At 37.6% G+C, this 25,283-nt stretch overlaps 1 non-coding gene across 1 annotated transcript; it reads left to right on the top strand.

Moving 5' to 3' along the window:
* The first annotated feature begins 11,181 nt into the window (after nt 1–11,181).
* Nucleotides 11,182–11,288, top strand: LOC122013167. Its single transcript, XR_006120500.1, has one exon. It is a non-coding gene; the product is annotated as a small nucleolar RNA R71 (small nucleolar RNA).
* The last annotated feature ends 13,995 nt before the right edge of the window (nt 11,289–25,283 follow it).

The following is a 25,283-nucleotide window of genomic DNA, read 5'->3' as shown; positions in this document are numbered from 1 at the left end:
TTCCATAAAAGGTTTTGTCTAGTCGGTGGTGGTTGCTCCCATATCCAAGAAGGCCATGTGCCTCGCCACGTCAGTACTGGGAACCAATTATGGAAATTAATATTTAATGGAATTAATAACTTAAGGTGATTTGGGTCGAACGTGTCAAGTTCCGCAGGAGATCCAAGTCAAAACCTAAAAGAACGAATAGATTATGTTTTGGATCAAACGTGTTAAGTTCCGCAGGTGATCCAAATTTTAATTTAAAAGAACACATGGTAGCTAGGAAAAGGTTCAGACCTTTGTACAAAATTTTTGTACAGTGGAACCTTTAGGTTTTCCGAGTAGCAACCAACACTGTCTTCGACTTGCACCCGAGGCGCCTCCAAGCTCCATGGAGGCACCTCGGACACTGTTCATCCGAGACTAAACTCTAGTTTTTAGCCCTGCAAAACATGTTAATCTACAACTACAAACACATCCTACAAAACCAAGTTAGCACAGATATTAATAGAATATTCTGACAGTCTTTGGACTGTCCGGGTCTGACTTCGGATTTCCGACCGGTAATCCTAGGTCGACCCGACGCCTACTGTTTCCTCTGCGGGGAACGCGTCCTCACCTACTCCACTCAGGAGATTTACCTGTTGCCAGTACGATCCTCCAGATCGATTGGACTTTTGCTCGGCGCTCGATGCTTCCGGACTTTCTGCTGGACTCCCGCTTCCCGGCTCGTCCAGTCTTTCACCTGGTTCGCGACACCAGGACTTTTCACCCAGGGTTACCACTCCCTAGGACTTTTGCCTGAAGCCCTTGACCCGCCAAGACTTTCCGCATAGGGTTACCTCCCCCTATGACCTAGCGTTACCACCCCCTAATGTTTTCCACCTGCCTAACCGTAGCTAGGACTTTTGCCTAAGTACCACTTAGGACTTTCCTGCAAGCTCCATGAACCTTGTTAGATAACAACATAACCTTAACTATGAATTCCTTTGCCATTATCAAAACACGGTTCGATCGTCGGATGCTTCCCACACCAACAATCTCCCCCTTTTTGATTATGGCAACTGAAATTCAAAGTTAAGTCAAATAGATGCATAGTTTAGCTTAAATAAATAACTTTTAAATGCACGCATAGTTAAGCTAAAACTAACTTAAGCTTTGTAAGGCTCACCCTTAATTAAGGCTCTCTTTATAACCTTTTTGAATTTTTCTAATTTGGATTTCCCTACTCTCCCCCTTTGCCATTTATCAAAATAAGCACGTTTGAATAATTCTAATTTTTACAAACAGATTTTATAGTTAGAAAAATAGAGAATTAAATAAACATTAGGCTTTAAAGAGGGATGAAGATACTTTGATAACACTTAGCTTTTTGAAATTAATTGTAGAATTCTTACCTAAGTGACATAAGGGTCTAAAGAGATATATTTCTTCAACTGAGTTTAAAAAGCTAATAATACGTTGACTTTGAAGGAAAATGTTAGCCAATTTTTGAAATTTAGTTGAACACTTTGAAAAATATGTTGTAAAGTTTGAAAAACATATTGAAGCATACTTCAGGTAAGTTGAAATGCTTTGAAAGTCTTAGCTAAATTTTGAAAATATGTTAGAGGAAAAAATACTTAGCTAAATTTTGAAAATCTGTTAGAGAAAAAAATACTTAGCTAAATTTTCAAAATAAATTCTAAAGGTTTTGTTTGGTAAATATTTTCATAATTTTGAAAAAGCTTTTTGAACAATAATTTGGAAAGAGAGAAAATATTTAACCGAATAAAGAGTTCCAAGATACTTAAAGGCAAAGGAGGATTAATAAGCTTAAAACCCTAATGTCTAAGCATGAGTTGAGTTAATGAGATTGTAAATTAATTAATTTCTTTTAGTAAGGTATCAGAGACCTAATGTTTAAGCAAAAAAAATAATTTAAAATCAAGCACTTAACTTCTTGGCCACATGTCTAACCATCTAGCTACTAGCTGATTGCCTAGAGGACAACAGCATTCACTTGGTTAGTCAAGTTAAGTCAATAAATCCAGTTAGATTTGACTAGTGTTGGATGACTTAAATTGATTAATGTATATAAAATATTTTAACGCCCAGACTCACTATGATGCACAGAAATAAGCATTCTGGAGTCTAGGCTGAACCCTATGCATCTCACACCATTATAAGTTTTGCAAACACAAATAAGTTATGCCTAGTGTGCTTGTGAGATGCTCTGGCTGAAACTAGGGGAACATGATTTCTAGGAGGAGGATCCTAGGCTAAGTCCAAATTTAGAAAACTAAGAAAACTGGGATTTTGAAAACATTATTTTCCTAGTTTTTTAAAATATAATTTAAAAAAACATTTTTGAGAAGAATTTTCAAAGTTAGATGTAGGAGATTTGTGAAAATATAATTTGTTTGAAAATTAAAATCTATTCTACCTAACACATTCCTATTTGTCTTCTAAGTGTACTGAACTCGAGTTCAGGTAAGAGTTTTGTGAAAATGTCAGCTAGGTTTGATTTGGACTCAACATGGTTAAGTGCAATTTCACCTCTAGCTACATGATCCCTTACAAAATGGTGTTTTACCTCTATGTGTTTAGTTCTAGAGTGGTGAAATGGATTTTTGGTTAGATTAATTGAACTCATATTATCAATAAGGATTTTTGTATTTTGTATTCTAGTTGATAGTCTTTTAGTGTATGCATCATCCACAGAAGTTGAGAAGCGCATTCTCCTAGGGCTATGTATTCAGCTTCTGTAGTGGATAGAGCAACGCAGTGTTGCTTTCTGCTTGACCAACTTACTAGGCACTGACCTAGAATTTGGCAGCTACCACTTGTGCTCTTTTTATCTAACTTGCACCCGACATAGTCTGAATCAGAATAGTCAAAGAGATCAAAGGTGCAAGTTCTAGGGTACCAAAGTCCTACATTTAGGGTGCCCTTAATGTACCTAAGTATCCTTTTAACATATGTTAGGTGCGACTCTTTTGTGCAAGATTGGTATCTTGCACACATACCTACTGCAAATAATATATCGGGTCGACTTGTAGTTAAGTAGAGTAAGCTACCTTTTACACTTCTATAGTACTTTGGGTCTACTGATTTTCCTTTTGGGTCAGAATCAATGTTGATATTTGTTGCCATTGGAGTATTTATGATTTTTGAATTTTCCATGCCAAATTTTCTAATTAGTTCCTTGGCATATTTAGTTTGATAGATATATATTCCATCTTTCGTTTGTTTAATTTGTAGACCTAAGAAAAAGTTAAGTTCCCCTACTAAACTCATTTCAAACTCACTTTCCATTAAGTTTGTAAATTCTTTTAAAAATTTTGAGTTTGTTGATCCAAATATTATATCATCTACATAAATTTGGGCTATAAAAATATCTTTTTCTAAGGTTTTCACAAAAACGGTTGGATCTACTTGTCCTTGGTGGAATCTTTTTTCTAAAAGATAATTAGACAGTCGTTCATACCAGGCCCTAGGTGCTTGTTTTAGTCCATATAGGGCCTTTTTTAATCCAAGGACATGGTTTGGGTACTCTAAGTTTTCAAATCCAGGGGGTTGACTAACATACACTTCTTCTTTAATAAACCCATTTAGGAAGGCGGATTTTACATCCATTTGGTAGAGCCTGAATCCTTTGTGTGTTGCATAGGCTAGCAGCATCCTAATAGATTCAAGTCTAGCTACAGGAGCGTAGGTCTCATCATAGTCTAACCCTTCTACTTGATTAAACCCTTTAGCTACTAATCTTGCTTTGTTTCTAACTATTTCACCTTGATCATTTAGTTTGTTTCTGAAAACCCATTTAGTATCAATTATAGTTTTATCAGTGGGTTTAGGTACTAAATCCGAGACCTAGTTTCTTTCAAATTGAGCTAATTCTTCCTGCATTGCTAGTGTCCAGTCTAGATCGGGTAGAGCTTTGTCTATGGGTTTTGGGTTCAATTTCAGATATCAAGGCTATTTGGCTACTGTTTCTGTAGGATAATCTAGTTCTAACTCCTAGAGATGGATCACCCAAGATTTGGTCAGATGGGTGATTTATGTTTGTTCTTGTTGGTCTTAAGTTTGGGTTCGTGATTGGTTCTTTAGATTCATTGGGTTTAGGTTGAATTTCATCATCGTCTGTGTTTAGTGGGTTAATATTTTCTATATTGTTTTCATTTATTATAGTGGTTACTTTATTATCTTCATAAAATATTACATTTATTGTTTCTTCAACTTTTAGGGTATGTTTATTATACACTCTATATGCTCTACTAGTTGTTGAATACCCTAAAAATATTCCTGTGATTGTTTTTGATGAAAATTTTCCTAAGTGATCTTTAGTGTTTAAAATATATACTTTACATCCAAAAACCTTTAGATAATTTAAATTGGGGATTTTATTATAATATATTTCGTAGGGTGTTTTGTTATGAGATTTGTTAATTAAAATTTTATTTTGTATATAACATGTTGTATTGATCGCTTCAGCACAGAATTGGTTGGATAGCTTGTATTCATTTAACATAATCCTAGCGGCTTCTTGTAGGGTTCGATTTTTACGCTCTACTAGTCCATTCTATTGGGGGGTCCTGGGGTAAGAAAGAGTATTCATGTTTATACCCATTAATTTCATAAAATTCAGTAAAGTTATGATTTTCAAATTCCCCCCCCCCCCATGGTCACTTCTGATTCTTTTTATTTGAGTGTCTCTTTCATTTTCTATTAGTTTGCAGAAGATTTTAAATACTTCAAAGGTTTCATATTTAGTTTTTATAAATTTTACCCAAGTGAATCTTGAGTAATCATCGATTATTACTAAGCAGTATTGATTTTTACTTAGTGACTTGGTTCCATGCGAATCAAACAGGTCTAGGTGAAGGAGCTCAAGTATTGAGGTAGTTCTATCTAGGTTGGTTAATTTATGGTTTGACTTGGTTTGTTTACCTTGTTGACAAGCATTACAGGTTGAGTTTTCAATGATTTTTAATTTTGGCAAACCTCTAACTAGACCATTTTGACTCATCTTTGAAATGAGTCTAGTGTGAGTGTGACCCAGTCTTCTATGCCACAACTCAGTTTCCTCTTGTTGTGTTAGAAAACACTTTATCGAGGATATTGGTAGGTTAATGGTGTAGACATTATCTTTCCTAGTGCCCATAAGTGTGATTTCAGGATTATCAGTACTTTTAACTATACATTCATATTTAATAAAGTTAACTGAATAACCACTGCCACATAATTGACTTATGCTAAGTAAATTGAAGTTAAAATTTTCAACTAATAGCACTTTCTTAATAATAAAGTCGAAATTGAGTTCGATGTTACCTCTTCCAATTACCTTAAGTTTGTCGTCGTTGTCGAATGCAACAGATCCTAGATTCTTTAATTTGAGCTTTGTGAACTTCAATTTATCTCCAGTCATGTGTCTGAAGCATCCACTATCCAACATCCATTGATCCAATTCTTTATGTTCCTACACATAAAGTGATTGAATTGGAATCTATTAGAAGAAAAGATAGTGAGGTTATGATTTAGCTCATTTAGTAGGATAGTTAATTATATTAAGTTAATTAGATTTTGAGAAAATGTTAAATTTTGAAAAATGTTTAAGTTGATTAAATTTTGAAAAATATTTAAGTTAATTAAATTTTAAAAAATATTTAAGTTAATTTTAAAACTTTAAGTTAATTAATTTTAAAAACTAATTAAGTTAATTAATTTGAAAGCTTTAAGTTGATTAAATTAAATTTTAATTTTAATTTAATTTAATTTTAATTTATTTTAATTTTAATTTATTTTTATTTTAATTTATTTTTAATTTATTTTAATTTTAATTTAATTTTAATTTTAATTTTAATTCATTTTATAATTTAATTTTAATTTTAATTTAATTTTGATTTATAATTTATTTAATTTTAATTTTATTTAAAATTTTTAATGATTCAATTTTAATTTAATTTTAATGCTTTAATTTTAATTTAATTTAATGATTTAATTTTAATTTGAATTTAATCAGAATTTATTTAGATTTATTTTATCCTTAGTCATCTCACCCGATCTAGATTTTCAATCAGGGAATCCTATAATATTGTGAGATGAATTAGGTTCAATTTTAGGATTTGATTTAACTTTGTGTTAGATTCAGGTTTAGCTTTGGGTTCAACAAATAGACATTCTTTGGATAAACTTTTGGGCTACGGTGAGTCACAAGGACATCATTAAAGTAATCATGCCTTCGAGGTTTCCCAAATAGTCCTACCCATTGAACTTAGTATAAAACCTTGGTCTAACTGGTTAGGATCCATAAAGGGTAGGTTCGGTCAGTTCCACTTAGCCAAATGCACCAGGTCAAAGTCATATCTTCCTAGACATGCGATGACTAAGCTTCCCAACGTACTATCATCCAATACTTCACCAGTACCGTGAGTCAAGTTAAACCTAGCCCTTTTTATTCTAATCTTAATTACCCTACCGGGTAGTCTACTCTTTGTTACCCTTCTCGAGTAGATTAAGTTTTGGAGGTGCCAGCTATTCTAGAGCCTGCCCTTGGATTTTTAAGATTTTGTAAGAATTTAATTTGAATTTTAATTTGAATTTTAAATTTAATTTTAAAATTAATTTTAAATTTAAATTTAATTAAATTAAATTCTTTTTATTAATATAGTTTTTCTACTAGCCCCCCTTGGATCATAGCCTCGATATGGTCTATCGAGGTAATGTATTTGATCCTTGGGGATCCAATATTGATCAAGTCCAGCTTGATTAATCAGGTTGGACTTGGGTACCCATGCTTGGACTGATTTACTATTTGGTATGTTTACTAAGGATAGATAAGATATATATTTCCTTTTGGTTTTATATCCTAGCCCAGTTCTATTATAAACGGCTCTTTGTGTCCCAAGAATTAGGTCAAGGTTCTTGGAGCCCAAAGAAAATCGTTCTAATGTTTTCTCCAAATCCTTGACCTGAGTTTTCAGACTAGAATTTTCTTCCTCAAGTTTTTGGACTTGAGTTGAACTTCCAGTCTGAACTGGATCGGGTAAGGTTTTGGAGTTAGTCACTTCTTTAAGGACTGCTACTTCCTTTAGAAGTGACTTGACCCTAATATTCGATTTTGCTAATTTGCGTAATAAATAATTAACTAAATTATTTAGTCAAGGAATACTTACAGCAAGGTCTGGCCCTTCGGAAATGGATACGGATCCGTGGCTTCTTTCCGATTTTGCTTCCGACTCGCTTTCGCTCTTGGACACATCGATCTGGTCCTGAGCCATCAGTGTGAGGAGACTCGTCTAATCAAGTTCGTCGTCGGTATCTTCTAAGGATGATTCGTCTCATGTCGCTTTGAGGGTCTTCTTCCTTCGCTTCTTTGCATCCTTCTGATTAGGGCAGTTGGCCTTGATGTGCCCCTTCTGGTTGCACCTGTAGCAGATCACCTTGAACTTAACTTTTGAATTGGGTCGAATCTCCTTGGATTATACTTCCTTCTTTAGGTCTCTTTTGTTGAAGCCCTTCTTCTTCTTGTAGAGCTTCTTCACAAGGTTTACGAGCTCGGTTGTCAGTTCATCGTCTTCATTGTCTGAGTCGGGTTCTTCTTCCGACTCGGGTTCAATTCTTCGTCGTGATCTAGGTTCGCGAGTTCTGCTGGTACCTGCAAGCAAAGCTATACCTTTCTCGATTGGCTGTGCATTAGTCTGCTCATGTAATTCAAACTCAGAAAATAATTCATCTAATTTTATACAAGATAAATCTTTGGAGACTTTGTAGGCATCTACCATTGATGTCCACAATGTACTCCTTGGAAAAGCATTAATAGCATACCTGATAATATCCCTATTTTTGACTTTTTGCCCAATTCCGTGGAGGGAGTTGAGGATGTCTTGAATACGTGCATGGAGTGAACTCGTCGTCTCACCTTCCTGCATCTTTAGATTATATAGTTTATTAAACAATAAATCACGTTTACTTACTTTGGTGTCTGAGGTGCCCTCGTGCAGTTCTATCAGTTTCTCCCACAGCTCCTTTACAATTGAAAACGGACCAACTCTGTTGAGCTCCTCTTTGGTCAGGCCACATTGGAGGGTGCAGGTCGCTCTGGCATCGGCTTCCACCTTATTGATTAGGGCGGGTTCCTATTTTTCGCAGGGTGTAGGCTTGCCGTCTTCGTCGATTGGTAGTTGCAATCCAGTCTTGACGATCATCCACGTCTCTAACTGGATTTTGAGGAAAGTTTCCATTCGTCCCTTCCAATACGCGAAATCTTTTCCGGTGAAGAGCGGGGGGCAAATGGTGCTAAAACCCTCTTGTTGGGCCATTGATAGTATGCAAAATAAAAAATAGAAGAAATGTCCCAAGACTAGGTCTTGGATTAGCAGTGCGGGAAATAAAGTTAAGATTACGAGCCCGAGTGGTGTTGCACCAACTTCGAGCAAAAACTGATTCGTAAAAAGAATTAGAATGTAGTTATTAAGATAGATTCTAATTGACTCCGTAAAATTGAAAGCACCACGAAAAAAATTACGTGATTGGTGGTTGCACCAGATCAACGCGACCCCGCTCTGATACCAATTGTTGGATCGAAAGCGCTAGAGGGGGGTGAATAAAACTCGACGAGTAATAAGAGTAATAAAGCAGCGGAAATGAAATAAAGACAAACACACAAAAACACACCAAGATTTACTTGGTTCAGAGCCTTGAGCGACTCCTACTCCAAGGCCCACGCTCGTTAAGCGTTTACGGTGGGCAACAACTATATTTCGTAAAATATATTACAAGATAAGTACAAATTAACTGTAAATGAACTTTATACCGACAACAGTAAAATGGAAACTGAAGCTTCAGGTCGTCGGGATGTTGTTGCAGCACTTCAGGATCATCTCGTAAGCAGCTTGCAGCGTAAGGATTGCTTGGAATTCGTTGTGCTGAGTGCTGCCTCGAACCCCTCTTTTATACTGTGCTGGAGGCACCTCCAAGCCTGTCCAAGGCGCCTCCAGGCCGCCGAGTCGCACGGGTAGATCATCGCAAACCTGGTCACACCTTATCTGCTTTAAGGTGCCTTCAAGCCTCCTCAAGGCGCCTTCCAGCCTTGGTCCGAGGCGCCTCTAGCTTTCTCCGAGGTGCCTCCAGCTCCTCTGGACAGCTGGCTTCGGCTTGCACCCGAGGCGCCTCCAAGCTCCATGGAGGTGCTTCGGACACTGTTCATCCGAGGCTAAACTCTAGTTTTTTGCCCTGCAAAACATGTTAGTCTACAACTATAAACACATCCTGCAAAACCAAGTTAGCACAGATATTAATAGAATATTCTGACAGTCTTTGGACTGTCCGGGTCTGATTTCGAATTTCCGACTGGTAATCCTAGGTCGACCCGATGTCTACTGTTCCCTCTACGGGGAACGCGTCCTCACCTACTCCACTCAAGAGATTTACCTGTTGCCAGTACGATCCTCCAGATCGACTAGACTTTTGCTCGGCCCTCGATGCTTCCGGACTTTCTGCTGGACTCCCGCTTCCCGACTCGTCCAGTCTTCCACCTGGTTCGCGACACCAGGACTTTTCACCCAGGGTTACCACCCCCTAGGACTTTTTCCTGAAGCCCTCAACCCACCAAGACTTTCTTCATAGGGTTACCTCCCCCTATGACCTAGCGTTACCACCCCCTAGGGTTTTCCACCTGCCTAACCGCAGCTAGGATTTTTGCCTAAGTACCACTTAGGACTTTCCTGCAAGCTCCATGAACCATGTTAGATAACAACATAACCTTAACAATGAATTCCTTTGCCATTATCAAAACACGGTTCAATCATTGGTTGCTTCCCGCACCAACAAGTATGATCAGCTAATTACAGTGTCATAGTAGTAAGTTTAAAGTTTTTGAGACCTAACTTATTACAAATTGAGTATGGAATGAGGCTAACACTTGCCCCCTAAAGGCTTTTTCTATAAATTCAGATCATATAGTGCAAGGAATTAAAAAACTTCCTAGGTCTTGGAGCTTCAGGGAAGTGTTCTTCTCAAATAAAGTGCTACATTCTTCAGTTAGAGCTACGGTCTCAATCTCTCCTTTTCTTCTTTTGTTGGACATAATATTCTTTAGAAATTTGGCAAACTTTGGCAATTGTTGAATGGCATCAATTAGAGGGACATCAACACAAATATCTTTAACCTTGTCAAGAAATCTGTCAAATTCTTCATCCTTCTTCAACATGACTAATCTTTGAGGAAAAGGGATTGCTTGGCTTTGAGGGTAAAGTGGAAGAGTCTCTTCAACTTTCTTGGTATTCTCCTCATCATCTTGAATTTGAACCGGTTCAAGTGTTAGAGCAGAGAACTCTTCTTGAATTTTCATCCCTTTTGGAGCAGTCGCTTGAGGATCTCCCAAGGTTTGTCTGCTCCTAAGCTCAATTCTGTTGCAGTGTTCTATTAGATTGACATTAGGTTTTTCAAGAAATTGTCCTGATGCTCTTGGAGATGAAGAAGCTATCTGGGTAATTTGGCTATCTTGTATTTTCTAGTGTTTCACTGAATTATCCATTCTCTGATTTAATAGCTTGATTTCTTGCTTCAATTCATTTTGATCATAAATGACTTCTTCAAGCATTTTCTGTAATTTAGAAAATTGATAGCCTTGAGAAGGTTGTTGCTGTTGAAAGTTTTGTTGCCAAGGCTGGTAGCTTGGTCTAGCCCCCGTGGATGGTCCTTGTTCTTGACTATTATGATAAGAGAAGTTTGGATGATTCTTCCAACCAGGGTTGTATGTGTTAGAGTATGGATTGTTCTATCTCTAATTGTAACTCATGATAGCATCACACTGCTCAAGTTGATTAATTTGTGCAGAGATGGCTCCCAATAGGCATGAATCTTGAGCATGATTTGTGCTTCTACATGTTTCACAAACACACACTATGGTATTTACCGTGCTAGAATTTGTTCCCATATTTTCCATCTTTTTAGTAAGAGTATCCAGTTTTGCAGACATCAAAGTAATTGCATCTACATCAAATTTTCCTGATACTTTAATTGGGTTTGTATATGAATAGCCTCCACTTCTTTCTATTGCCCATTGATAATAGTTTTGTGCTACACTTTCAATAATGTTCTCGGCTTCATCTAGGCTTTTGTTCATAAGTGCCTCTCCGACTGTAGAATCTAGAGACACCTTTGTATGATAGTTGATGTTATTATAAAATGTATGTAGAACTAAACTATTTTTCCAGTCCATGATGTGGGCATTGTCTGAGCATATTGTTGTATCTATCTCATGCTTCAAATAATGATTCAAAGTATGATTGTCAGAAGCTTGCTATCAAATTTCCCATATAAGCAGTTTTGCTTAGAGGATAGAATTTGTCCAGAAATTGTTACTCACATTATTCCCAAGTGGATATACTATTTACAGGCAAAGAATTTAGCCACTGTTTGGCTCTATCTCTCAAAGAAAACACAAATAATAATAATCACACTGCTTCTGCTGGAACACCATTCATTTTCATTATACCACAGATTTCATAGAAAACTTTAAGATGTTGATTAGGATCTTCGTGTGGTCCGCCTCTAAACTGATTCTATTGTACTATAGTGATTATCGCAGGCTTGATTTCAAAATTATTGGCTTCAACAAATAGCCTTGTGATGCTAGAACGAAGTCCTCTTGCATATGGTGTTGCATAATCTTTCAGTGGTTTGTTTGCCATATTTGAGTGTTCTTGTTCTTCTCGATATCTTTGCGAGGTTTTTCTTCTATGAAAGGTTCTATCAATTTTCGGATCAAAAGGTAACAAATCACCTGCAAAGTTAGATCTTCACATACAAAGAACAAGATCACAAGTAACTAAATTGAAATACTAAAAATATAAAATGCATAATTTGAATTGCAACAACGAGAATTATAGAAAAAGTAATAAGAAATGCAAGGTAAGATTACGAAAATAGAATTTCTAAGACAAGTTACAACTATGTAATAGAAAAGAAAAGAAAAGTTTAGTCTAACTCAAATGATTATCTCTAACGTTATAGGCGCAGTCCCCGGCAACGGTTCTAAAAACTTGTTACTCAACTGCAAGTGCACGATTTCGTCGTCAGTAATAAAAGATTATCGTTATAAGCACAAGGGACGTCTCACGTAGAATTAGCTAAACAATCGATAAAGTAGGGAATGTACCAAGTATTCAACTAGAAAATAGAAGTAGGAAAGTAAATGAAGTATTTGGTTTTGTTAGTGTTCTAGGAATTCGGTTTCATTGTGATATTCATTGATATATCATGGTTCTCCAATTCATATCCTCAATTGATATGCATTTGTAGGAAGTTGCCGATTTTCTCCTACAGAAGACAACCAGCAAGGGACTTTAATCTACACCTCTAGCGATTAAATAATTATGATCCCTATGAAATCCGTTAGCGGGGTAGCCTATCACTAGCGCCCCTCGGTCATACAACACAGAAACATATCACCACTCAATCCACATAAAGGTGTAGGAACTAAATGAATTCAACTATCTCACCTCCTTGTAGAGACTAGCTTCACCTTTCAAGATGACCCCCTAGACTTTTAGAGTGTATACTAAAAGCCTAGATTTTGTAAACATTTATTAGTTGAAATAAAAGAATCACATTGGTCAATATCTGTATTTATTTATTAAATATAATTGTTCAATTAATTTATATAGTAGACAACATGGAGTGTGGTGTCACACTCAGAAGATCATGTTGTCGGTTCTCTATAAATTATAAACAGTTGCTCGCAACTAAGATGGAAAGGAACAAACCATCAGAATAGTCATAGTGTAATTAAATATTAGTTTATCTTGACTAATAAATTACACTGATATACTTTAAGTGTATTGAGTAGGATCATTTAGGTAAGTTCTTTTTGTACTGACTTAGTAAAAGAACTAAACCTTAGTTATTATGAAAGTGTGTGCTCTTAATCCTAATATAATAACAAGCACATATATTTAATATTTATTTCTTTGATTTATCAAAGGGTGAGGTTTAGCTCGATAAATCAATATGCCCGATAAGTTGGGAAATGATATTACTTATAGTGTGTGTTATTGATTATAGAAAGAATCTGTGTCCTAGTTATCTAGGTTGAGAATGTCCCCAAGAGGAGCTCATAAGGATTGTCATGTTAAACCCTGCAGGTGGACATAGTCCGACATGACAATAAAGTTGAGTGATACTACTCTTGGAGCTAGATATTAATTAAGTGAGTTGTCAGTAACTTACTTAATTAGTGGACATTCGTAATCTTAAACACAGGGAGACTAACACACTCATGATAAGAAGGAGCCCATAATGTAATTTGGGATTGGTGCGGTAGTGTGGTAATAACTCTCTAGTGGAATGAGTTATTATCGATGAACTTGGATTGTGTGTTCGGGGCGAACACGGGATACTCAAGCTTATCGGAAGGCCAAAACCAATTTCTCCTCTAGGTCCCTGTCGTAGCCTCAATATAGCCTCAAGTCCATCCAAATGTAAGGCTCTTCTTGGTGTCCAAGAAGGGGGTCGGACCATTGCTTGGTGACCAAGCAATGGTCGGCCACATCCTCTTATAGGGGTCGGCCCTATAGCTTGGTGACCAAGCTTTTAGGGGCCGACCAACATTAATTCAAATAGGAGGGTTGTTTTGAACTTTTAAAATCTTCTCTTTGTAGAAAACTATAAGTTTTAAAAGAGAGATTTTAATTTTTTTTTTTAACTTTCCTTATTTGAATTAGACCTCATGTTTAAATAGAGAGTTTAAAAGATTTTAAAACTTTCCTTTTTTAACCATCCTCATGGTTTAAGAAAAAAAGGGAAAAGAAGTTTTAAATTTTAAATTTTCTATCACCATGTTAAAAAAGGAAATTTTATAAGAGAAGTTTTAAATTTTAAAACATGGTTTTAATTTTTAGAACTTTCCTTTTTTAACTCTTACTTTAGGAGAGAGAGCTTGTAAAATTTTATAAGAATTTTTCTTGTAAAATTTTATAAAAATTATTTATTTCTTTCTCTTGAGGGGGCCGGCCAACCTTGCTTGGTGCCCAAGCAAGGTGGCCGGCCATATAATAAAATAAAATCATCATCCAATTAATTTTGGTAATTGATTCAATCAAGAGGAAAGAAAAGGAAAAAGGAAAGGGAAAAGGAAAAACTCTTGGATGATTTTATTTTTTGTAAAAAGTTTTTCCTTATTTGCCTTGGGCAAGTAATATAAAAGAAGGAGTGAGGGGGCTTCATGAGACACAACTCTTATTCTTTTTCTTGGGTGATCTCTTGGTGGCTGGCCCTCTCCCTTCTTCCTCTCCCTTTGCTCTCTTCTCCTTGGTGGTGGTGGTGGCCGGATTTTAGAAGAAGAAGGAGGAAGCTTTTGGGTGGTGTTCATCTTGGAGGATCGTCGCCCACACGACGTCCAAGGCGAGGCGAGGAATACGGCAGAAGATCTTGAGGTCATTAGCTTACAAAGAGAAGGTATAACTAGTATTTTTCTTCCGCATCATACTAGTTATTTTTCTTTGTATGAATTCTAAATACAAGAGGCAATTAGATCTAGTTTATCGAATTCATTTTTTGATTTGTGTTTTCTTCTTTTTCGAATTTGTGATTCGATTGTTCCTTTTGGTTAACCTAAAGTTATTTAAGGAAATAAATATTAGCTTTCCTTAAAAGGCTTTTCCTAGGCGGTGGTGGTTGCTCCCATATCCAAGAAGGCCATGTGCCTCACCATGCAGTCCTGGAAGCCAATTTTGGAAATTAATATTTATGGAATTAATAACTTAGGTAGATTTGAATCAATAGTATTAAGTTCCGCTTGCGATTCAAATCTAAACCATTAAGAATAGATAAGTTAAATTTGGAATTAATGATGTTAAGTTCCGTCTGCGATTCCTAATTTAATTTCTAAAGAACACAATAGGTTATTTAAGGAAAGGTTCGACACTTGTACAAAAAATTTTATACAGTGGAATCGGTACGTTTTCCTAGGACTAACCAACAATTGGTATCAGAGCTAGGGTTTGCCTCTGTGTATTTTTAGAATTCAAATAGGTTATGCACATGTCATACATAATTTAGGCAGGATAGTAGTAGGATGTGCTAACTCTTTGGTTGCAGGCTCCAACTATTATGGCTTATTGATATTGTGTGTGATTGGACCCTTGGACATGTCAAGGCCATTATTTGTGTGCATGATTGTATGTATAAAATATAGCAGGAGCTGTATTATTTTTAGAATTTTATTTTTTGTTCGATCTAGAATACATGTACATTCCCTCGTGGAATATAGGATCGATATATGTAAAATTCAATTTTTGTCGCGGATCGGATTCTTGCGAGGCGTGGTACTTTTGGAGCACCAAAGGCGCAGCGGAATAAGAAGCAAGAAGGATGCGACAACTCGATCCGATGGCGGTGGCTAAAGATGACAGCAGCTAGGGTTGGAGCATACTGAAGATAGTGATGGAAAAATCCATAATAGTTGGAAAATTAATTTCTAAATTTATTGCTTTTATTTACTGTGATGTTTATATGCATGTGATGTATGCTAGGATAGGTTAAAAATCCTCATTTTTAAATAACTAAGTGGGAGAGGGATTTTAATAAATCCCATGGTCTCCATTACTAGTTTGTAAGTGATGCAACAAGCCTGCGTGTTGGCTCTGAGTGCCTCCCTCCACAAAGGATGGGTTTGTTGTAGATCACTAGATCAAACTTCCTTTTATGGATGGCTATAGGAAATTATTTAGGAGTGTGTGATCTTCTCCAACTGAAGGGGCATAATCCTATTTAATGGACCAGTATAAAGTAATGGTATACACTTAGATGTTGGGTTTTTCGGGCCGCAAAAATCGCGTTTTCGCGTCGCGGAAACCCCGAAAGCCCCAAAGCCAATGGATCCGTGCAAAGAAAATTTTTGAAAAACTACGAATATGAGTTTCTACCGAGATCTACTCCTAGATCTACATGAAAAAGGGTTATACCTTTGAAGCGAAGCCCTTCGCGTTCCCGCTCGTCCAAACGGTGCCGGATCTCAAGAGTATCAAAATAGATACTCCTCTAGAAGTATCCACACGAACTAATTAGGTGGAGAAGACCTAAACGAAGGTGTGCTAGCACCTTGATAGGTCACGGCAAGAGAGGAGAAGAGGGAGAGGGAGAGCTTGAGAGGAAGAAGATGAAGTGAATGCACACATGAATGAAAAATTCATTTCACACCACACCATAGTGGCCGGCCACATTCAAAAGAATGTAACTCCTATTTTACATTAAGTGCAATTAATGTGTAGCCATTAAAGTGAAGAATTGTAACCTCCATGAGGTGGCATCTCACTTAATCAATCACGATGATGTGGAGCATCATCATTGGTTCACATCTTGCCAACTCACTAATGATGTGGCAAAAAGTCAAGTCAAACTTGACTCTTTCTCTTCCTCTCAAGTCAAGTCAAACTTGACTTAATCTCTCTCATGGTTGATCTAATCCAACCATTTAATTCAAGCCAATTTAATATAATGAATCTAATTCATTTAATTAAATTGATTCAATGAGTCATAATCTAAATTAGACTCATTGAACACATGAATCAACTTGAGTCCAACTCAAGTTAGCCCAATTAGGATTACTCTTAATCCAATTTGATTCATCAAATGAATCTAATCCTCTTGGTTTATCATATGAACCTAATCTCCATCAAATTGTCCTTAGTGTGTGACCCTATAGGTTCTTGTAACGTTGGCAATGCCCCTAAACCTATTTAGGAGCATAAGTAATGAGCGGTATCTAGCAACACATCATTACTACCCAAGTTACAAGAATGTTGAGATCCAACATCACCTTGTGACTACTAATTGTGACTCCTCACAAAATATGACAAGTGTCCTTCTATCCTAGACATCTAGATTAATCAATGTGAGGCATAGACCGTGTCATCCTCTGACCAATCTAAATCTTGAACTCCAAGTAGACTCACTCAATCAAATGAGCTCAATATCTCATATTGACTCATTTGGGCATGGCCATGCACTTCGTGATCTCACTCTATCAAGAATATCAATGTCACTCCCGTCATATAGGAGGGATAGATCCCATCTACATCACTCACATCCCTCTGCATAATTCATTACATACCCAGTAATCACCTTTATAGTCCACCCAGTTACGGGTGACGTTTGACGAAACCAAAGTACATAACTCCTTATGTAGAGATCCATGGTGACTTCAGGTCTAAGGACTAGTAGTCATACTAATAGCCACATGAGAAAGTATATGACACTCATATAACGATCCATGATACTTTCTCATGGCGGGTCATTCAGTATACATTCTCTAATGTATACCCATGTGTCAACTTGATATCCCTATATCCATGACTTGTGAGATCAAGTCATCGAGTTGACCTACATGCTAGTCTTATTGCATTAACATTATCCCTGAATGTTAATACTCGACTAGGAATGATTAAGAGTAGTGTTCCCTATATCATCTCACTATCGGTTCAGCTAACCGATTGATATAGGTAAGAACCTTCTACTCAAGGACGTTATTATACTTAGTTTATTTGGCACCAATACAAGTAAGTATAATAACCAAAAACCAAATGCCTTTATTTATATAGAATATGATACAACAAGTCCATAATACAATCATCAAATGATTGGCTCTAGGGCTCTAACTAACATTAGACGCATTCAATAGTATCCTCCCCAACGGAGTCACTGCTATTGTCTTGTGTGACCAAAGTGAAACCAACTATTAATTTTATTTGTCATAAAGTTAGGATGACAAGATAATAAAATTAATGGGTCACACCCTCCTCTTACAAATGATGAATTTGTATACGTCCACACTAACGTGGCATGCAATATTCACGGTGATTTGAGGTGTTGGTTAATTTAAAATAGTATTGTTTGAGGAATCAATATTATTCTAAATTTAGAGTTTTGACCAAAGTTTATTTTTGTGATTCTTAGGATGACTTTCAACCCACTAGTCATTATACTGAAAGAGAACAAACTTACTGGTCCCAACTATATTGATTGGAAAAGAAACCTGGACATAGTTTTACTGCTGAAAGCTATAAGTTTGTACTGACTGAGGCTTGCCCTGATGCACCTGACGGTGACTCTACCCCAGAGGAGATTGAGTATCATAAGAAATGGGTAAAAGCTGATGAGATGGCGCGGTGTTACATTTTGACATCAATGTCAAATGTATTGCAACATCAGCATCAAGATTTACCAACAGCTTATGATATAATGAACAATCTCAAAGAACTCTTTGGGCACCAGAGTCGTACTGCTAGGCAAGAGGCAATGAGAAAACTAATGACAGCCACCATGTCTAAGGGGACACCCGTAAGGGACCATATCCTCAAAATGATGGCTTATCTAAATGAAATACAAGTCCTTGGAGGAGAAATTGATGGGGAAACCCAGGTCGATATAATTCTCCAAACGCTACCAAAAAGTTTTGAGCAGTTCTGCCTGAACTATAACATGAACAAAAGAGAGTATACATTGGCGGAACTTCTGACAGAACTACAGGCAGCAGAAGGAATATTTCGTCACAATTCTCAGATTCACTATGCTGAAAATGGTTCTACTTCTAAGTCGAAAGGCAAGAAGAAGAAGAAACAGGTCTTTTCAGCAAAGAAGGTGAATAAACCTCAGAATACAAGACAGAAAGCTGGAATGAAGAAGCCGAAGGGAAAGTGCTTCATCTGCAAGCAGTCTAGACATTGGAAAGTGGACTGTCCTCGTAGGAACCAGAACAATAAAGGTATATCTCATACTCTAGTAGTTGAAACATGTTTAGCGATGTTATCTACCAGCACCTGGTGTGTAGATACGGGAGCCACTAATCATGTCTGCAATTCTTTGCAGGGGTTCCAGGAAACCCGGCGACTATTTGATGGAGAGATAACTGTCTACATGGACAATGCTACTAAGGTGGCGGCTGTCGCAGTGGGAGACGTCTACTTATCTTTTGATAGGAATAGAAATTTGATTTTAAGAAATTGTCTTTATGTACCTAGTTTTAGAAAGAATTTAATTTCAGTTTCTAAACTGTATATGGATGGATATTCAGTTTCCTTTAGTAACAATGTCGTTATAAAGAGAAATAAGGTGATTATCTGTTCTGGTGCATTGGTTGGCAATTTATACACTTTAAATCCAATTTCTCCCACAAAGCAAAATATGAAAATTAATAACACATCTTCTAACTCTAATAAGAGAAAAGAACCTTCAGAGTTGAACCAAACGTATCTTTGGCATCTAAGGCTTGGACATATTAACTTAAGTAGGATTCAAAGGCTTGTAGCCGATAGACTATTAGGTTCATTAGAGTTGGAAAACTTTCCAACATGTGAATCCTGCTTGGAAGGTGATCCTGTCTGAGAAGCTGACCACGACGGAGATCCAGAAGAAAGGAACCCAATGTACCGAGGAAGAACAATTCCGATAGAACCTCGATCCGAGAAACCCAAAGCGGATCGAAAGAAAACCAGGATCACCGGAAGTAATCTGATAAGCAGGAAGAAATTGTAATCCAAAAGGGGAGAGAAACCAAACTCCCAAGCTTCGAGGCCCCCTGCACACAAGAGACCAACCAACACTATTGTCAGTGACCTAAGACCGGGGTGGGAATCCCTGGCTAGGCCCTCCGACGCTCAAGTTAGTGATCTCTCTTGATGTGAAGAAGGAAGAAGAAAGAAGATGAACAGTAGTCAGAAAATTAGGGTTGTGAAAGTACACGATGATGTGAACTTACCTAGCCAACGAAGAGGATTCCCCCTTTTATACCACTTCATATAACCTCCGCAGTCATGAAGTGGACCCCGGTTTGTTAAAGTTCGTTATGACATCAGCTACGTACTTGGGGAAAATGATTTTTAAGGAATCTTTTTTGTACCCCAGATGTACCTTCTTTGTCGTTTAGCGCCTGCAAGACAAGCTGAAAGCATATTTCCCGCCAAAATATATATTCTCTATCATGAATTATTCTATTTGATATATTCATGTATGATTCTTCTTCATGCGACTTCTATTTGTATCTTTGTCGTGTCAAAAAATAATATTTTATTCAACATGTTTCTAAGGCATTCATTGAAGGAACTGTGTGGGTTCTTTGCTCGAAAGAACCCTCTTGACCGATATTGGCCTATCTTTGCTCTGAAGGTATGTCCCGACCGATATTGGCTTACCTTCTCTCGGCAGGCATGTATCGACCGATATTGGTCTATCTTTGTTCTAAAGGTATGTCCCGACCAATATTGGCTTACCTTCATACGGCAGGCATGTATCGACCGATATTGGTCTATCTTTGTTCTGAAGGTATGTCCCGACCAATATTGGCTTACCTTCATACGGCAGGCATGCATCGACCGATATTGGCCTATCTTTGCTTTGAAGGTATGTCCCGACCGATATTGGCTTACCTTCATGCGGTAGGCATGTATCGACTGATATTGGCCTATCTTTGCTCTGAAGGTATGTCCCGACCGATATTGGCTTACCTTCAGTCGGCAGGCATGTATCGACCGATATTGGCCTATCTTTGCTCTAAAGGTATGTCCCGACCGATATTGGCTTACCTTCATTCGGCAGGCATGTATCGACCGATATTGGTCTATCTTTGCTCTGAAGGTATGTCCCGATCAATATTGGCTTACCTTCATACGGCAGGCATGTATCGACCGATATTGGCCTACCTTTGTTCTGAAAGTATGTCTCGGCCGTTATTGGCCTACCTCCTTTGATTCTTTCTTCCTTTTCTTTCCTCATCTGGAGACCCATAAAACCTAACCCATATCAGAAGGTAAAATGACCAAGAGACCTTTTAAGGCCAAGGGGTATAGAGCCAAAGATGCATTAGAACTGGTTCATTCTGATTTGTGTGGTCCTATGTCTGTCCAGGCAAGAGGTGGTTATGAATACTTCGTCTCCTTTATAGACGATTATTCAAGATACGGATACATTTACCTAATGTGCTGCAAGTCTGAATGCTTTGACAAGTTCAAAGAATATAGGGCTGATGTGGAGAAACGTCTTGGTAAAAGTATCAAGACACTACGGTCTAACCGTGGTGGCGAATACCTCTTTGGAGAGTTTAGGAATTACTTATCAGAAGTCTGGATTCAATCCCAATTAACTGCACCTGGTACACCCCAGCAGAATGGTGTGGCAGAACGAAGGAATAGGACTCTTATGGAAATGGTTAGATCGATGATGAGTTATTCAGAATTACCAAATTCATTTTGGGGATATGCTTTAGAAACAACAGTGTACATTCTGAATATGGTACATTCTAAAACAGTTCCTTCTACTCCCATGGAATTATGGAATGGGCATAAGTCTAGTCTGAATCATATCCGGATATGGGGTAGTTCAGCACATGTGCTGAAGGGAGATACTGACAAGTTGGAATCACGTACAGAAGTTTGTCTGTTTGTTGGATATCCTAAGAGAATGAAAGGTGGTTTGTTTTATAATCCTAAAAATCTGAAGATCATTGTTAGCACCAATGCTCGATTTTTAGAAGAAGATTATGTAATGAACCATAAGCCCATGAGTGAAATAGTTCTAGAAGAAATTAGTGACGACACGTTTACTTCAGTACCAACAGTACAAGATGAAGTACCACAAGAGACTGCAACACGTGTTGAACATGATACACAACCACAAACGGTGCCTCGTCGTAGTGGGAGGGTTGTAAGGCAACCTGAGAGATTCATGTTTTTGGGAGAGTCTTCGGACTTGATCCCGGGTAAACATAAATCTGATCCCCGGACCTATGATGAAGCACTCCAAGATATAGATGTAGTATCTTGGCAAAAGGCAATGAATTCGGAAATAGAGTCTATGTACTCTAATAAGGTCTGGGAGCTTGTAGAACCACCTGATGGTATAAAAGCCATTAGATGCAAGTGGATCTACAAAAGGAAAAGAGGGACAGATGGGAAGGTAGAAACCTTCAAAGCAAGGCTTGTTGCGAAAGGGTATACTCAGAAAGAGGGAATCGACAATGAGGAGACTTTTTTGCCGGTAGTCATGCTTAAGTCTATCCGGATACTCTTATCCATTACTGCTCATATGGATTATGAGATTTGGCAAATGGATGTCAAGACAGCTTTCCTTAACGGAAGTCTTGAAGAAAACATCCATATGAAGCAACCAGAAGGGTTCATTGAAAAAGGCAAAGAGCATCTAGTGTGCAAGCTTAATCGGTCAATTTACGCATTAAAGCAAGCTTCAAGATCTTGGAACATCCGGTTTAACGAAGTAATCCAGTCATATGGATTTATTCAATGTCCGGATAAGTCTTGTGTATACAAGAAGTATAACGGAAACGTGGTGGTATTTCTTGTACTATACGTAGATGATATTTTGTTAATTGGCAACAATGTCAAGGTATTATCGGACGTAAGGGTATGGTTGTCCAAACAATTTGATATGAAGGACTTAGGAGAATGTGCACACATTCTTGGGATCAAAGTTTTAAGGGATCGCAAGAAAAGAATGTTGTGCCTATCCCAAGCTTTATATATAGATACAATCCTTGCTCATTTTAGCATGCAAAACTCCAAGAAAGGTTTCTTACCTTTTAGGCATGGAGTAGCCTTATCTAAAGAGATGTCCCCAAAGACATCAAAGGAGATTGAGGACATGAAGGCAGTTCCTTATGCTTCGGCTGTAGGAAGCTTTATGTATGCAATGCTGTGTACGAGACCTGATATCTGTTTTGTCGTGGGCATGGTTAGCAGATATCAAAGTAACCCTGGACAAGGGCATTGGACTGCGGTAAAGCATATATTAAAGTACCTGAGAAGGACTAGAGATTATATGATACTTTACCAAGCAGACGATTTGCTCCCTGTGGGTTACACAGATTCGGACTTCCAATCAGATAGGGACAATAGTAAGTCAACATCAGGCTATGTGTTTACTCTAGGAGGTGGAGCTATTGCATGGAGGAGTGTTAAGCAGAAATGCGTCTCGAACTCAACCATGGAAGCTGAGTATGTGGCAGCCACTGAGGCAGCCAAAGAAGTTGTATGGCTAAGGAACTTTCTAATGGACTTAGATGTGATTCCTGGTTTGCCCAAGAATATCACAATTTATTGTGATAATAGCGGTGCAGTTGCAAACTCGAAGGAACCACGAGCTCATTGATGGATCGAAAGCGCTAGAGGGGGGTGAATAGCGCTCGTGGCTATTTCATTTTTCGAAATCTCGGAATCGTAAGAACTTGAGTAATGCAGCGGAATAAAAACAGACATAGAGAACACGGAGAATTTACTTCGTTCGGAGCCTGTGACGACTCCTACTCGAAGGCCCGCGATCCTTGATCGCTTTCGGTGGGCAACAACTATAAGTTCGTTAAGAGTATTACAAACTAATTACAATTCAAAGCTGTAAAAAGATTATACCGACAACAAAAAGATTAAATCCGAAGCTCCGGGTTGTCGGGGTGTCGTTGCAGCACTTCTGGATTGAGTCGTTAGCAGCTTGTCGCAAGGAGATTGCTTAGATGATTGTTATTTTTGAAGCTGCACCTCAACCCTCCTTTTATATGAGGCTCCGAGCGCCTGGGACCTTTCCGAGCGCCTGGAGTGTGACGTGGCCAGCCAACCAGGTTGCTCCATGTGGCGAAGTCGCGCAGGGGATAAACTTTGGTCCCGGGCGCCCGGACCTCCGGGCGCAAGGATCCATCCCGGGCGCCTAGACCACCTTTTTCCAGCAGGTTCCTCACCTGCAACACAAGGTTAGTCCGAGAAAATACCCTGCAAAACAGTGTTAGAATCTGATAAAACATAGTAACGAATAATTAACAGTCTTCGAACTGTCTGAGTCTGACTTTGGATTTCCAACCGGAAATCCTAGGTCGACCCGACGCCTACTGTTCCCTCTACGGGGAACGCTTCCTCACCTACTCCCCTCAAGAGAGATTACCTGATGCCAGTCCGGTCCTCCAGACCGACTGGACTTTCCGCCTAGGGTTACCAACCCCTAAGACCTAAGGTTACCGCCCCTTAGGGTTTTCCTCCACCTAGGGTTACCGCCCCCTAGGACCTAAGGTTACCGCCCCTTAGGGTTTTCCTCCACCTAGGGTTACCGCCCCCTAGGACCTAAGGTTTCTGCCCCTTAGGGTTTTTCACCTGCCTAACCGCAGCTAGGACTTTCCTGAAGCACTCATTCAAACATGTTAGATCACATACTGACTTAACTTTGAATCCTTTGCCATTATCAAAACTAAGGTTCGATCGTCGGATGCTTCCTGCACCAACAATCTCCCCCTTTTTGATAATGGCAACCGAAATTCAATGTTAAGTAAAAAAATATGCAGTTATATATAAGCACAAGAAACAAGATAAACGTGATGGCAAGATAAGCATAAACATAGCTCCCCCTTAATACAAGCTCCCTTTAAGATATTTTCTTTGAATTTCTCTACTCTTTCTTTGATTTTGAATTATTTTTATCTCTTTCTTTGAATTTCTCTACTCTCCCCCTTTGCCATATATCAAAAATGAGCTGGTTTTAAAAAACTTAATTTTTCAAGACAGAAATTAGCAGAAAAATGTTTTATTCAGGCAAGGAGCAAGTGAAATGCAACAATATTTTTCAACTTTAGAAGTTTTCAAACAAAAAGTTTTCACAGGTTTTAAAGAAAAATTTCAACTTCAGAATTTTTCAATTTCACAGATTTTCAAATAAAATTTTCAGGTTCAGAAATTTTCTTGAAAAAAATATTTAGGTTTAAAGAAAAATTCCAGGGAAGTTTTTTTTTTTTTTTAAACTTTAAAAAATTTTTCAACTTTAGAAATTTTCAAACAAAAAGTTTTTACAGATTTTAAAGAAAAATTTCAACTTCAGAATTTTTCAACTTCAAAACTTTTCAAACAAAATTTTCAGCTTCAGAGATTTTCTGAAAAAAATATTCAGGTTTTAAAGAAAATTTCCAGGGAAGATTTTCAAACTTAAAAAATTTTCAAAAAAAAATTTCAACTTTAGTATTTTTCAAAATGGTTTTAGTTTAAATAACTTAAAAAAAATTTCAGAATAGAGGACACTTGAAAATTTGGAGAAAGTTTTTAAATTACTTTTGAAATGAATTTCAAGAATACTTAAGGCAAAGGAGAAGCGATAGCCTTATTTTAAATAGCTTGTCATTTTGTGTTAGTAAGGTATCAGAGCCCTAAAGTCCAAGCATGAGTAAAGATTTGTTTTGATCAGGTATCAGATCTCTTAAGTACAGACATGCTTAAACCTATTATTTTCTTCACCAACTGTCTAACCGTTTAGCTACTTGCTGATTGCCTAGAGGGCAA

The sequence above is a fragment of the Zingiber officinale genome, chromosome 8A, assembly GCF_018446385.1.
Source record: "Zingiber officinale cultivar Zhangliang chromosome 8A, Zo_v1.1, whole genome shotgun sequence".
NCBI classification, from domain to species: domain Eukaryota; kingdom Viridiplantae; phylum Streptophyta; class Magnoliopsida; order Zingiberales; family Zingiberaceae; genus Zingiber; species Zingiber officinale.
Note: the sequence above shows the minus strand (reverse complement) of the source record. Positions and strands in the feature narration are given on the sequence as shown.